This window comes from Heptranchias perlo, chromosome 9 (assembly GCF_035084215.1).
Source record: "Heptranchias perlo isolate sHepPer1 chromosome 9, sHepPer1.hap1, whole genome shotgun sequence".
Classification (NCBI taxonomy): domain Eukaryota; kingdom Metazoa; phylum Chordata; class Chondrichthyes; order Hexanchiformes; family Hexanchidae; genus Heptranchias; species Heptranchias perlo.
The window spans coordinates 24,021,156-24,036,906 of NC_090333.1; positions in this window are offsets into that span (position 1 = coordinate 24,021,156).

Below are 15,751 nucleotides of genomic sequence, written 5' to 3' on the forward strand. Positions count from 1 at the left end.
AGTCAACAGTGCAGCACTCCCTCAGTATTGCACTGGAGTATCAGCCTAGATTATGCGAACCCACAACATTCTGACTGGAAGGCAAGAGTGCTACCACTGAGCCATGGCTGACTCCAGCTGCAACTTTGGTGGAAGACCACTGGAACAGCAGGAAACTAGACCAGGATATGGATACAGAGGCTCCCATGCTTACACATGTTTTGGGCAAGGCCTTGTGAAGGCAGAGCTTCCCCTGTCCAAACGTCAAAGATCCTACACCACAGACCTTCACTGGAATCTGGCATATGGTTGGTATAGGTATACCTGTCGGACCAGGTATATCAGAAACCCACCCTTTGTGAAGGGGAAGCTGGGATGAACTGAACTTAGTTTCCAGGGGAGGGGAGTGGGTGGAGGTAGGCCTCCAACACACTTCATAGCCAAACCATCTTCACCAGGCTTTCCAACAAGCGTAGCAGAGGTCTGGGGCAGGTATATCTTGGCACAAAAAGCTGAGATGTATCATCCTATGGCCACATCAGAGGAGAGTTGCTGCTATCTAAACCAAGGATATAAGTCAATTTGTTTTTTTGATCAAATACACAGGCCTAGAAATTTGGGCGGTGCAGGGTCCATGCTCTGCGCCTGAATGGCAAGGCCTGAGGCACCCCCGATATTGGACCATGGGCGTCATTACACTGGAGCTCGTGTGGCGAGAACAACTCGCCCGCAAAGAGGAGACCAAGATCAGGCACCCATAGCATTGCAGTGGTCATAGGATAAGTGAAACCAGAGGGTCGGATCGGAGGCAGGAGGGGGAGACTATAGGAGGCCGGGGAGAGGGGAGAAGATCGAAGAATGGAGGCCGAGAGGGAAGGATCGGAGACCAGGGGCTGGAGGCCTGCAGGGGTTGGGTGGGGGGTGGGGGGTGTGGAGGAAGGATAGGAGGCTGGGGGGAAGGATCGGACAGAAATACGCTCGTGCTTCCTGCCCACCATATTGAGGGCTTAGTAGGCCAGCTAGCACCCCAAAAACAGACACTGTGCAGTCAAATTTATAGGCCACAATCTTTATGTAAATGAAACAAAAAATCCAAGCTTTGCTGCAGGTGTATTGCCATCCCCTTCATTTTCAATTTTATCACTCAGCTCTTATTTATGCTGTTCTAAGCTTTTACTACAATCATATCGTGTCCCAATCCTGTCCCCTCCTATGAGATGCTACACAATTCTTAAAGTAGTCTTTACGGAGTTGATGTGAACAATTTCAGTGGAATCTCTGGAGAAATGAGATGGTTTAAATGTGTCCTTTCCACTCTGCCTTGATGCTGGTGAGAAGCTAGAAGCATGCCATTATTAAAAAGGTTTTATGTATTTCCAGATTGTTGTTCTTAGGGGAAAAGGCAGAGTACAACTGAGATGGGATGAATGCGCTGACATGATAATTTGTCAGTTTACGCGTAACTGTTTATTCCCTGGGGCCTAAAGAGGCCTTTCAGGACCGCATCACTGCGTCCCACAAGGTCAGCGCTTTTACAGTCTCTTCATAAAACAGGATTAAAAAGGCTGTGTGCCTATTGTCAGGCCCATGGGCTGTATGTAATAACTGTAAAATCACATACAAACTAGAATGTTACATAAATCAACCTCCTCTGAAATCCTCGAGAGGTTTATCTGTACAGCGTCAAAGAAAATGACAATGGCATAAGGAAAATAGACATTGAATCAATGCCACCTTTTTAAATGTACTTTCTCTTGTTTTTCTTCTCATTATTTTATTGATAAAATAAAAATTGTGCCTATCATTTAAATTGAAGGAGACTTGTGCCTTTTTTTCAATCTGGTGGCTGAATTTTTACAACAGTTAAAAACGTGTTCTTCATGTACTTGAAGGCAGTATTGTAGAGTTTAAGACATTTTCAATGTAATCAGTCAAATAAAATGACAGCAACACAGCAGAACTCAGCTAGTTCTGAGTTCCTGATATACCTACAGTTCCAAAACTGAAAAAACCATTACGAGTTGGTACTTAAAAAGAACCTGTTGTGATTTTAGACAGTGTTGAATTTGAATTTTCAGGAGTTAAACATTAATTTAATTCAAGTATCCTAATTGAACACTGTGGTGTTTATACATTTCAAACATTAACTATTGCAATGTGCCACATTTACTTGAATGACTGTGAATTAATCCATACAATTCCATTTCTGTCACCTTCACACAAGATTCCCACACACAGCTCCACTCCTCTCCACATGATTCCTCTCCCTTCAAAATGACTTTTTTCTCCTTGTCCCGATTTATCCTCCAGATAGCACTCTTCCCTTCACATAGCTCCTTCATTCCAGGCAAATCTCTTCCCCCTCCACATGATTCCTCTCCATCTGATTCTGTTCCACAAGATTCTGTCTTCCATTTGACTCCTTCAATTCAATTCCTGTCCCTCAATACATGTACCTTTTACACGTCTCCTCTCCACATGACTACCCTTCTATCAAAGATCTCTCTCTCTCTCTCAGGCCTGTATAAAACTCTTACTTTGTTTCATGTGAGCATGTGAACTTTCGAATAATGAGAGAGAAAAAGATCCTCTGGTCCTTCCAGCCTGTCCCACACAATTGCGATGTCTTGAGGAAGGAGAAAATCTCCGAAAGCTTGTGAATTTAAAATAAAATTGCTGGACTATAACTTGGTGTTGTAAAATTGTTTACAATTGTCAACCCCAGTCCATCACCGGCATCTCCACATCACAAAACGGGAACAGGGAGATCTGTAGGAGTGGTCCTGGGGATGTGAGGAGAGTGGGAGCAGGGAAAGCAGTGGGGGAGGACCAGGGTGTGTGAGGAGAGAGAGAGAGCAGGGAGAGCAGTGGGAGCAGTGGGAGCGGACCTGGGGGTGGGAGGAGAGTGGGAGCAGGAAGAGAAGTAGGAGCGGACCTGGGGGTGTAAGGAGAGTGGGAGCAGGGAGAGCAGTGGGAGCGGACCTGGGGGTGTAAGGAGAGTGGGAGCAGGGAGAGCAGTGGGAGCGGACCTGGGGGTGTAAGGAGAGTGGGAGCAGGGAGAGAAGTAGGAGCGGACCTGGGGGTGTAAGGAGAGTGGGAGCAGGGAGAGCAGTGGGAGCGGACCTGGGGGTGTGAGGAGAGAGAGAGCAGTGGGAGTGAGAATCCCTACGTGGTCAGTTTTCGGTAAAATATTAAAATGCCTACGTGGCAAAGAAGCAGAATGCAAAATGGTTAGAAAGGGTTAATTAGTTAGTAACTGAGATTGGTACAGGTGGCCTGGCCTCCTGCTGGGCCATATGTTTGCGTAGTCAGCAGGTTTGCATTGTCTCATCAATGTAGAGTCTTTGATGTGATTCAAGGACTGGTCTGAATGTCTCCATGTTTATGGCAGATCAATATAGGTAACGAGCTTAGCCAAAGTTGAAAGACATTCCAAGTTGGGAGATAAGGAACAGAAGGAACAGGGAAGAACATTCCAGGTTGGAAGGTGAGGAAGTATCCCCTTTGATGTCTAACAGCAACATGGTCAGCACATGGACGATCTATGATTGGCCGGCAATAATGTAACCTCGTATGGCAACCTGTGCCCGGCTTATGATTGGTGTTGACTCTTGTGTTAATGATGTTCCAACCCCTATCGATCTGTATAAAGGTATGAGTTTTTGTCTTTGTCTTTGTCTCCTTATTCTGTCGATGGTAGTCATGATGTGGAGATGCCGGTGATGGACTGGGGTTGACAATTGTAAACAATTTTACAACACCAAGTTATAGTCCAGCAATTTTATTTTAAATTCACAAGCTTTCGGAGGCTACCTCCTTCCTCAGGTGAACGATGTGGAAAATGAGCAGCGTTCACCTGAGGAAGGAGGTAGCCTCCGAAAGCTTGTGAATTTAAAATAAAATTGCTGGACTATAACTTGGTGTTGTAAAATTGTTTACAATTCTCCTTATTCTGTTAGAATCGTTCGGATTCTCTCAGGAATCTGAATTGAAGCTACAGACTAAGACCTGCTATTAAAGTTGTGATGAACTTTAAAATGTATTCGATTTCAGTTTTTACTGAACCAGACTGAGGGGAAAGAATCCGGATCGTCAGGAGCGGACCTCGGGGTGTGAGGAGAGTGGGAGCAGGGAGAGCAGTGGGAGCGGACCTCGGGGTGTGAGGAGAGAGAGAGCAGGGAGAGCAGTGGGAGCGGACCTGGGGGTGTGAGGAGAGAGAGAGCAGGGAGAGCAGTGGGAGCGGACCTGGGGGTGTGAGGAGAGAGAGAGCAGGGAGAGTAGTGGGAGCGGACCTGGGGGTGTGAGGAGAGTGGGAGCAGGGAGAGCAGTGGGAGCAGACCAGGGGGTGTGAGGAGAGTGGGAGCAGGGAGAGTAGTGGGAGCGGACCTGGGGGTGTGAGGAGAGTGGGAGCAGGGAGAGTAGTGGGAGCGGACCAGGGGGTGTGAGGAGAGTGGGAGCAGGGAGAGTAGTGGGAGCGGACCAGGGGGTGTGAGGAGAGTGGGAGCAGGGAGAGTAGTGGGAGCGGACCAGGGGGTGTGAGGAGAGTGGGAGCAGGGAGAGTAGTGGGAGTGGACCTGCGGGTGTGAGGTGAGGCGAGGGGGAGCGGGGAGAACAGGGGGAGTGGACCTGGGGGTGTGAGGCGAGGGGGAGCAGGGAGGGCAGCAGGAATGGCCCTGGGGGTGTGAAGTGAGGGAGAGCAAGGAGAACAGGGTGAGCGGACTGAGGGTGTGAGGCGAGGGGGAGCAGGGATAGCAGCAGGAGTGGCCCTGGGGGTGTGAAGTAAGGGAGAGTGGGGAGAGCAGGGGGAGTGGACCTGGGGTTGTAGGGTGAGTGGGAGAGGGGAAAGCAGGGGGACCAGACTTGGGGGTTTGAGGTGAGGGGCAGCGGGCAGAGCAGCAGGAGTGGCCCTGGGGGTGTGAGGTGAGGGGAAGTGGGGGAGCAGGGGGAGTGGATCTGGGGATGTGAGATGAGGGGGAGTGGGGAGAGCAGGGGGAGTGGACCTGGGGGTGTGAGGTGAGGGGGAGTGGGGAGAGCAGGGGGAGTGGATCTGGGGGTATGAGGTGAGGGGGAGTGGGGAGAGCAGGGGGAGTGGACCTGGGGGTGTGAGGTGAGGGGGAGTGGACCTGGGGGTGTGAGGTGAGGGGGAGTGGACCTGGGGGTGTGAGATGAGGGGGAGTGGGAGAGCAGGGGGAGTGGACCTGGGGGCGTAAGGTGAGGGGGAGTGGACCTGGGGGTATGAGGTGAGGGGGAGTGGGGAGAGCAGGAGGAGTGAACCTGGGGGCGTAAGGTGAGGGGGAGTGGGGAGAGCAAGAGGACTGGACCTGGGGATATGAGGTGAGGGGGAGTAGACCTGGGGGTGTGAGGTGAGGGGGAGTGGGAGAACAGGGGGAGTGGACCTGGGGGTGTGAGGTGAGGGGGAGTGGACCTGGGGGTGTGAGGTGAGGGGGAGTGGACCTGGGGGTGTGAGGTGAGGGGGAGTGGACCTGGGGGTGTGAGGTGAGGGGGAGTGGACCTGGGGGTGTGAGATGAGGGGGAGTGGGAGAGCAGGGGGAGTGGACCTGGGGGCGTAAGGTGAGGGGGAGTGGACCTGGGGGTATGAGGTGAGGGGGAGTGGGGAGAGCAGGAGGAGTGAACCTGGGGGCGTAAGGTGAGGGGGAGTGGGGAGAGCAAGAGGACTGGACCTGGGGATATGAGGTGAGGGGGAGTAGACCTGGAGGTGTGAGGTGAGGGGGAGTGGGAGAACAGGGGGAGTGGACCTGGGGGTGTGAGGTGAGGGGGAGTGGACCTGGGGGTGTGAGGTGAGGGGGAGTGGACCTGGGGGTGTGAGGTGAGGGGGAGTGGACCTGGGGGTGTGAGGTGAGGGGGAGTGGACCTGGGGGTGTGAGGTGAGGGGGAGTGGGAGAGCACGGTGAGTGGACCTGGGCATGTGAGGTGAGGGGGAGTGGACCTGGGGGTGTGAGGTGAGGGGGAGTGGACCTGGGGGTGTGAGGTGAGGGGGAGTGGGAGAGCAGGGGGAGTGGACCTGGGGTGTGAGGAGAGTACGACAAAATAAAAAAAAAGTTAGTGGTGATGTCTCAGAGGAGCACCAAGGGAAGTCAGTGAGTATTTAGTTTATTGGTAAGTGTTTTTTATTGGTTATTGTGTGGTTAGTGTCTTTAATGGTTGGTAGTGTTCTTCGTGGTTAGTGTGTTCGTGTTTGTTAAAAAGCCTTAAAGCTAAACAAAGAGTTAAAAGGAGCGGGAAACTGGAGGAATTAAACAAACCCAGGGGAAATTCTCAAAAGGTGACATCATAGTCAGCACAGAGGGGGAAGCAGTGGAACCTGAGGAAATTATACAAAGTCTTTAATTTACTAAACGCACTATATTTTTAACTATAAACTATAAATAAATAGTTAAATAATTATTCAGAATAATTACTAATTAATTTCTAATCAAGCTAAAATCCATCCACTAAACAAAATCTAGACTTTAAGTTCTAGAATTAAATTAATATTAACAAATTAATAAATGGCCATGCAGGCTATATGTTGGGACTGTGGTATGTGAGAGTCTGTGGACAGCGAGACTGTCCCAGATTGCCACATCTGCAATCTCTGCCATTGTCTCTGCCTTGAGACATTCCAGTTCAGAGTCCTTAAGCTGGAGTGCGAGTTAGAGACACTCCGACACATAAATCAGCAGGATAAGGGGAACCAAGGAGAGGTAGAGAAGGTGGTCCCGCAGACACTGGTCCTATCGAACAGGTACAATGTACTTGCTATCTGTGAGGATAAGGATGCAGGCTGCGGGGTGGCCAGCTAACCACGGCACCATGGAGCAGGAGGCAGCAGAATAGAAAGGTTGTAGTCATAGAAGTTACAACATGGAAATCATAGAAGTTACAACATGGAAACAGGCCCTTCGGCCCAACATGTCCATGTCGCCCAGTTTATACCACTAAGCTAGTCCCAATTGCCTGCACTTGGCCCATATCCCTCTATACCCATCTTACCCATGTAACTGTCCAAATGCTTTTTAAAAGACAAAATTGTACCCGCCTCTACTACTGCCTCTGGCAGCTCGTTCCAGACACTCACCACCCTTTGAGTGAAAAAATTGCCCCTCTGGACCCTTTTGTATCTCTCCCCTCTCACCTTAAATCTATGCCCCCTCGTTATAGACTCCCCTACCTTTGGGAAAAGATTTTGACTATCTACCTTATCTATGCCCCTCATTATTTTATAGACTTCGATAAGATCACCCCTTAACCTCCTGCTCTCCAGGGAAAAAAGTCCCAGTCTGTCTAACCTCTCCCTGTAAGTCAAACCATCAAGTCCCGGTAGCATCCTAGTAAATCTTTTCTGCACTCTTTCTAGTTTAAAAATATCCTTTCTATAATAGGGTGACCAGAACTGTACACAGTACTCCAAGTGTGGCCTCACCAATGCCCTGTACAACTTCAACAAGACATCCCAACTCCTGTATTCAATGTTCTGACCAATGAAACCAAGCATGCTGAATGCCTTCTTCACTACCCTATCCACCTGTGACTCCACTTTCAAGGAGCTATGAATCTGTACTCCTAGATCTCTTTGTTCTATAACTCTCCCCAACGCCCTACCATTAACGGAGTAGGTCCTGGCCCGATTCGATCTACCAAAATGCATCACCTCACATTTATCTAAATTAAACTCCATCTGCCATTCATTGGCCCACTGGCCCAATTTATCAAGATCCCGTTGCAATCCTAGATAACCTTCTTCACTGTCCACAATGCCACCAATCTTGGTGTCATCTGCAAACTTACTAACCATGCCTCCTGAATTCTCATCCAAATCATTAATATAAATAACAAATAACAGCGGACCCAGCACCGATCCCTGAGGCACACCGCTGGACACAGGCATCCAGTTTGAAAAACAACCCTCTACAACCACCCTCTGTCTTCTGTTGTCAAGCCAATTTTGTATCCAATTGGCTACCTCACCTTGGATCCCATGAGATTTAACCTTATGTAACAACCTACCATGCGGTACCTTGTCAAATGCTTTACTGAAGTCCATGTAGACCACGTCTACTGCACAGCCCTCATCTATCTTCTTGGTTACCCCTTCAAAAAACTCAATCAAATTCGTGAGACATGATTTTCCTCTCACAAAACCATGCTGACTGTTCCTAATTAGTCCCTGCCTCTCCAAATGCCTGTAGATCCTGTCCCTCAGAATACCCTCTAACAACTTACCCACTACAGATGTCAGGCTCACTGGTCTGTAGTTCCCAGGCTTTTCCCTGCCGCCCTTCTTAAACAAAGGCACAACATTTGCTACCCTCCAATCTTCAGGCACCTCACCTGTAGCGGTGGATGATTCAAATATCTCTGCTAGGGGACCCGCAATTTCCTCCCTAACCTCCCATAACGTCCTGGGATACATTTCATCAGGTCCCGGAGATTTATCTACCTTGATGCGCGTTAAGACTTCCAGCACCTCCCTCTCTGTAATATGTACACTCCTCAAGACATCACTATTTATTTCCCCAAGTTCCCTAACATCCATGCCTTTCTCAACCGTAAATACCGATGTGAAATATTCATTCAGGATCTCACCCATCTCTTGTGGTTCCGCACATAGATGACCTTGTTGATCCTTAAGAGGCCCTACTCTCTCCCTTGTTACTCTTTTGCCCTTTATGTATTTGTAGAAGCTCTTTGGATTCACCTTTGCCTGATCTGCCAAAGCAATCTCATATCCCCTTTTTGCCCTCCTGATTTCTCTCTTAACTCTACTCCGGCAATCTCTATACTCTTCAAGGGATCCACTTGATCCCAGCTGCCTATGCATGTCATATGCCTCCTTCTTCTTTTTGACTAGTGCCTCAATCTCCCGAGTCATCCAAGGTTCCCTACTTCTACCAGCCTTGCCCTTCACTTTATAAGGAATGTGCTTACCCTGAACCCTGGTTAACACACTTTTGAAAGCCTCCCACTTACCAGACGTCCCTTTGCCTGCCAACAGACTCTCCCAATCAACTTCTGAAAGTTCCTGTCTAATACCATCAAAATTGGCCTTTCCCCAATTTAGAATTTTAACTTTTGGGCCAGACCTATCCTTCTCCATAGCTATCTTAAAACTAATGGAATTATGATCACTGGTCCCAAAGTGATCCCTCACTAACACTTCTGTCACCTGCCCTTCCTTATTTCCCAAGAGGAGGTCAAGTTTTGCCCCCTCTCTAGTCGGGCCATCCACATACTGAATGAGAAATTCCTCCTGAATACACTCAACAAATTTCTCTCCATCCAAGCCCCTAATGCTATGGCTGTCCCAGTCAATGTTGGGAAAGTTAAAGTCCCCTACTATTACCACCCTATTTTTCTTGCAGCTGTCTGTAATCTCCTTACATATTTGCTCCTCAATTTCCCGTTGACTATTTGGGGGTCTCTAGTACAATCCTATCAAAGTGATCTCTCCCTTCTTATTTTTCAGTTCTACCCATATGGACTCAGTGGGCGAACCCTCGGATATATCCCCTCTCACTACTGCTGTGATGTTCTCCCTAATCAAGAACGCAACTCCCCCTCCTCTCTTACCTCCTGCTCTATCTTTCCTATAGCATCTGTACCCTGGAACATTGAGCTGCCAGTCCTGCCCCTCCCTTAGCCATGTTTCAGTAATAGCTATAACATCCCAGTCCCATGTACCCATCCATGCCCTGAGTTCATCTGCCTTGCCCATCAGACTTCTTGCATTGAAATAAATGCAGTTTAATCTAGACTTCCCTTGGTCTTTGCCCTGCTTTCTCAGACCATCTGTCCGGTCATGTTCTGTACACTCTCCCTTACTGCCTTTTGTTTCTGTCACCACTTTATTTCCCACTGACTTCCTGCATCGGTTCCCATCCCCCTGCCACATTAGTTTAAACCCTCCCCAACAGCACTGGCAAACACTCCCCCTAGGACATTGGTTCCAGTCCTGCCCAGATGCAGACCGTCCAATTTGTACTGGTCCCACCTCCCCCAGAACCGGTTCCAATGGCCCAGGAATTTGAATCCCTCCCTCTTGCACCATCTCTCAAGCCACGTATTCATCTTAGCTATCCTGTCATTCCTACTCTGACTAACCCGTGGCACTGGTAGCAATCCTGAGATTACTACCTTTGAGGTCCTACTCTTTAGTTTAACTCCTAACTCCCTAAATTCAGCTTGTAGGACCTCATCCTGTTTTTTACCTATATCGTTGGTGCCTATATGCACCACGACAACTGGCTGTTCACCCTCCCCCTCCAGAATGTCCTGCAGCCGCTCCGAGACATCCTTGACCCTTGCACCAGGGAGGCAACATACCATCCTGGAGTCTCGGTTGCGTCCGCAGAAACGCCTGTCTATTCCCCTTACAATCGAGTCCCCTATCACTATAGCTCTGCCACTCTTTTTCCTGCCCTCCTGTGCAGCAGAGCCAGCCACGGTGCCATGAACCTGGCCACTGCCACCTTCCCCTGGTGAGCCATCTCCCCCAACAGTATCCAAAACGGTATACCTGTTTTGGAGGGAGATGACCGCAGGGGACCCCTGCACTGCCTTCCTACTCTTCCTCTGTCTGTTGGTCTGTTGGTCACCCATTCACTAGGAGGTTCGATAATTAGGGAGATAGATAGCATCCTCTGAAGTCAAGATCGAGAGTCCAGAAGGGTGTATTGCCTACCTGGTACAAGGGTAAAGGATATCTCAGAGCAACCGGAGAGGAACTTGGAAAGGAATGGGGGAAGTTCCAATTGTCGTGGTCCATGTTGGGACCATAGGGAAGAAAAGGGAGGAGGTCCTGCTAAGAGAATATCAAGAGTTAGGAACTAAATTAAAAAACAGGACCTCATGGGTGGTAATCTTGGGATTACTAACCGAGCCACCTGCTAATTGGCATTCTGACAGATCAGAAAGGTAAATGTGTGGCTAAAAGGCTGTTGTGGGAAGGAGAGGTTCCATTTCATGGGACCAGTACTGGGTCAGGAAGGAGCTGTACCGTTGGGACAGACTCCACCTGAACCAGAATAGGACCAGTGTCCTAGCAGAAAGGATAAACAGGGCTGTCAATAAGATTTTAAACTAGTAAGACGAGGGGAGGGATCTGATGAAAATAACATAAGTCTAAAGATAAAAGAAATAGGAAATGAGAGTAAAGATCAGACCAAGGTAAGGAATAAGGGTAACATAAACAATCAGGCAACAAATACAGTTATAGAACATAAGTACAAAATGACTGTTAAAAATAAAGTAAGAGAAACAATTATTAAAAACAAATTGAATTGCCTGAACTGCAATGTGCACAGCATCCAAAACAAAAGAGTGGAACTGCTGGCAATAATTTGTAGCAAATAACCAGATCTTATTAGCATAACTGAAACATGGTTACATAAGGAATGTGACTGACAGTTAAATATTGCAGGACATAACGTATTTAGAAAGGATCAGGAAGGAAGGGGGGTGGGGTAGCTGTACTAATTAGAGACTGATAATGGCAATAGAAAACAGGGACATAATTAACATTGATAGAAACAGAATCCATATGGATTGAGACAAAGGATAAGAAGGGATTGATCACGTCAATAAGTATATTCTACAGACCACCTAATAGTGGATGAGAAGTGGAGGATGAAATATGTAGACAAATCTATGAAATGAGTAAAAAACATTAAATAATAATCAAGGGAGATAAAACTGGCAAGAAGAGGTAGAGAAAGAGGAATAGGGCATGGAGTTTTTACAGTTAGGACAGGACTCCTTTCTTACTCAGTATGTGAGAAGCCCAACAAGAGGGGAATCACTGCTGGATCTAGTAATAGTAAATGAACCAGAGCAGATAAGAAAAGTAAGCATAAGAGACCATCTAGGCAATTGCGATCATAACATGATAATGTTTAAAATAATGATTCAAAAGGACATAAGTAAGACAAAGACCAAAGTAATAGATTGGAAGAAAGCTAATTTTGAGGGGATGAGAGTGGAACTAGAGAAGGTAAACTGGAAAAAAATTTTGACAGGCATCGAGATAGAGCAGCAGTGGGAAATATTTAAAATGGTGATCAACAGAGTTCAGGAGAAATATATTCCTCTAAAAAACAAGAACGAACTAGCCAACAATGAAACACCATTGATGAATAAAGAGATAAGGGTAAAATTGAAACTAAAGAAAAAAGCAAACTCTAAGTACATAGACAATAAAGGAGAGGATGACAAAAGGGAATATGGAGAGTTTAGGAAAGAAGTAAAAAAAAACAATTAGGAAAGCAAAGAGGAACTACGAAATTAAATTATCAAGGAATAAAAAAAGAACTAGCAAAGTATTCTTCCGACACATAAATAACAAAAGAAAAATCAGGATAGGGATAGGGTCACTAAGGGATGCACAAGATAAACTCATAGGTAATGACAGTGAAATGGCAGAAATTTTGAACAGCTACTTTGCCTCAATGTTTACTAAGGAGACTAACAAGATGGGCATGACATTAGAAGAAGAGATCAAAAAAGATATAAAAACATTTAAGATGGAAAGGAGGGAGATAATTGATAAACTAATCAAATTTAGAGAGGATAAAACCCCTGGTCTGGATGGATTGCATCCACATACATTAAAAGAAGTTTAGGGAGGAGATAGCAGAGGCATTATTACATATATAGAAAAATTCATTAGAAAAGGGAATAGTGCCAGAGGACTGGCGGACAGCTAATTTTATTCCTACATTTAAAAAGGGAGATAGAAGAAGCCCAGGGAACTATAGACCAATTAGTTTAACATCCGTGGTAAGAAAGATAATGGAAACTTTATTCAAAAATGTAATAGAAAAACAGCCAGAAAATGAAAATATAATAAAGAATTGTCAGCACGGATTTCAGAAGGTAAAGTCATGCTCGACCAACCTTACTGAATTCTTTGAAAAAGTAACAGGAAGAGTAGTCAAGGGTAATGCAGTAGATGTAATATATCTGGATTTTCAATAGGTCTGTGATAAGGTACTACATTGTAAACTCATGACTAAGGTCAGGGCATGTGGAGTCAAGGGACATGCAGCAGAATGGATAGAAAGCTGGCTGCAAAACAGAAAACAGAGAGTAGGGGTTAAGGGTAGCTACTCAGACTGGCAAAAGGCGGGAAGTGGTGTTCCACAGGGATTGGTGCTGGGAACACAGTTGTTCACAATTTACATTAACAATTTGGATTTGGGAATCGGAAGTACAATTTCAAAATTTGCTGACGACACCAAATTGAGGGGTGTAGATAATACAAAGGGGGAATGCGTCAAAATGCATGAGGACATTAATAAACTTGCAGAATGGGCGTGTAATTGGTAAATGAATTTTGATATAGATAAGTGTGAGGTGGTGCATTTTGGTAGGAAAAATAAGAAGGTCACATACTGTTTGAATAATAAGAGTCTGAATGGGATAAAGGAGCAAAGGGATTTAGGGGTGCGGATATACAAATCACTAGCAGTATCGACGCAGGTTAATAAGGACATAAAAAAGGCAAATCAGGCTCTGAGGTTCATTTCTAGAAGGATAGAATTGAAAAGCAGAGAGGTTATATTAATCTTGTATAGAACCTTGGTTAAACCAAACTTGGAGTAATGTGAACAGTAAGGGTCTTCATACTATAGAAAGGATATTGAGGCATTGGAGAGGGTGCAAGAAATATTCACAAGGATGATACCAGAACTGAGAGGATATACTTAACAGGAAAGGCTGTACAGGCTGGGACTCTTTTCTCTAGAAAAGAGAAGGCTGAGGGGTGATCTGATAGAGGTCTTTAAGATAATGAAAGGCTTTGATAAGGTAGACGTAGAGAAAATGTTTCCACTTGTGGGGGAGTCCAAAACTAGAGGTCATAAATATAAAATAGTCGCTAATAAATCCAATAGCGAATTCAGGAGAAACTTGTTTACCCAGAGAATGGTGAGAATGTGGAACGCACTACCACAAGGAGTAGTTGAGGCAAATAGTATAGATGCATTTAAAGGGAAGCTAGATAAGCACAAGAGGGAGAAAGGAATAGAAGGTGATGCTAATAGAGTTAGATGAAGTAGGGAGGGAGGAGGTTCGCGTGGAGCATAAATGCCGGCGTAGACCAGATGGGCTGAAAGGCCTGTTTCTGTGCTGTAGTTTCGATGTAACTCGATGCAATTCTACACCCCACCCGAAATCATGTGATCTCCTGGGCGAGACGAGAAACCAGATGAAAACACAGGCTAATTTGGGGAGGAAAATCTGCAAAATTCTCCCCGACCCCCTTATGCGATCGAAACTCGTTCAGGCGATCGCTCTGGCCCTGATAATGCTATGAAGCACCTACCTCTTGTATGAGGTGATTTCCCCCCCCCAGCCAGAAATAGGTCCAGCTCTCGCTTGAAAGAATTTAGTGAAATGGTGCTGGCTGTAGGGCCGACACACCAGTCCCCAAAGTCGGGTGCAGGCTGCATGTTGGCCTCTGACGAAATGCAGTTAATTAGTTGTCACAAATGGGTTTGGTTAATGAGATGCCACAATAAAGTTTGGTTAATCATTTGCTGCATGAGCCAACAGCCTGTTCCACAGATCCATTATTCCTGACATCTACTCCAGATCTGGCCTTATACAACATAAAATTGTGACCCCTGGTCCTCCCTAACCTATTTAGTTGGAACAAACTGTCTACTTGAACACAATCTCGTCCCTTCATCGTCTTATAAACCTCGATCAAATCACCCCTATGTCTATGCTTCTCTAATGTGTAGTGTTCCAACTCTTTTAGCCTATCTTGATAATGAAGATGCTTAAAACTGGGAATTAATCTGGTGGTCCTCCTCTGCACCCTTTCCAAAGATTTCAATATCACCCACCATGTGAGGAGACCAAAACTGGACATGATAATCTAACTGAGGCCTGAGCAAGGTCTTGCACAAGGACAAAAATAGTATCCTTTGTCTTATAGTCAAAACTCGCTCTTCAAGACTTCAATTTAGTGGCCTGATTTCCTTCTGATACACTCTATGAAACCGTTTTTTCTATCACGCCTCTCAACCACATCTTGCTTCTCCCTATTCAACTGTCTTTTCCTTCTCTCTATGTATTACCCTGCATTAATTCCAGTTGACTCCTCTTTGCTTCTCATTGCTCAATTCCTTTTTACTTCATCTCTTGATGAGTAAAAATAAAGGACACTTCACTCTGCATCTGGCCTATATTGTAACCATCGTAGGAGTATTTCATGTTCACAATAGATGCCAAAAGCAGAAAAGTATTCATTTCCCCATCATTGACTTTTTTCATCTCGTTGCACAAAAAAAAACTAAATTTTATAAAAGAAAAATAGGAAGAAATGGCTGTGTTTTTCAGAATGATATGATTTTGATATAATAGATTGCAGTAATATAGTCCATGAATATAACATTTCAACTTGCTTTCAAACTACTGTTCAGAGGTATTTTTAAAACCTACACTTTGCAACTGAATAGCTTTTCTTTTTAACCGACAAGTGGTTTATTTTCTATTTTTGAGAGTTTACCGGTGAAGTTAAATTCTGGAAAGCCTGCCATTCACACTACATTTGTTAATAAGCTCTCGACTCATACACACTCAAGCTGACTTTTGCACAGTAATCAATTTCCCTGTATAAGTAGCTTGTATAAGTAAACTGGAAAAGAATAGCTGATCCGCTTCAGGCCAGACTGCATTAACTTCCATGTGTTCATATTGTTCCAGGTTCAGTACATAAGAATCGATCCACATGCTTATCCATTTCAAATAATCAATACCAAGTCATGCA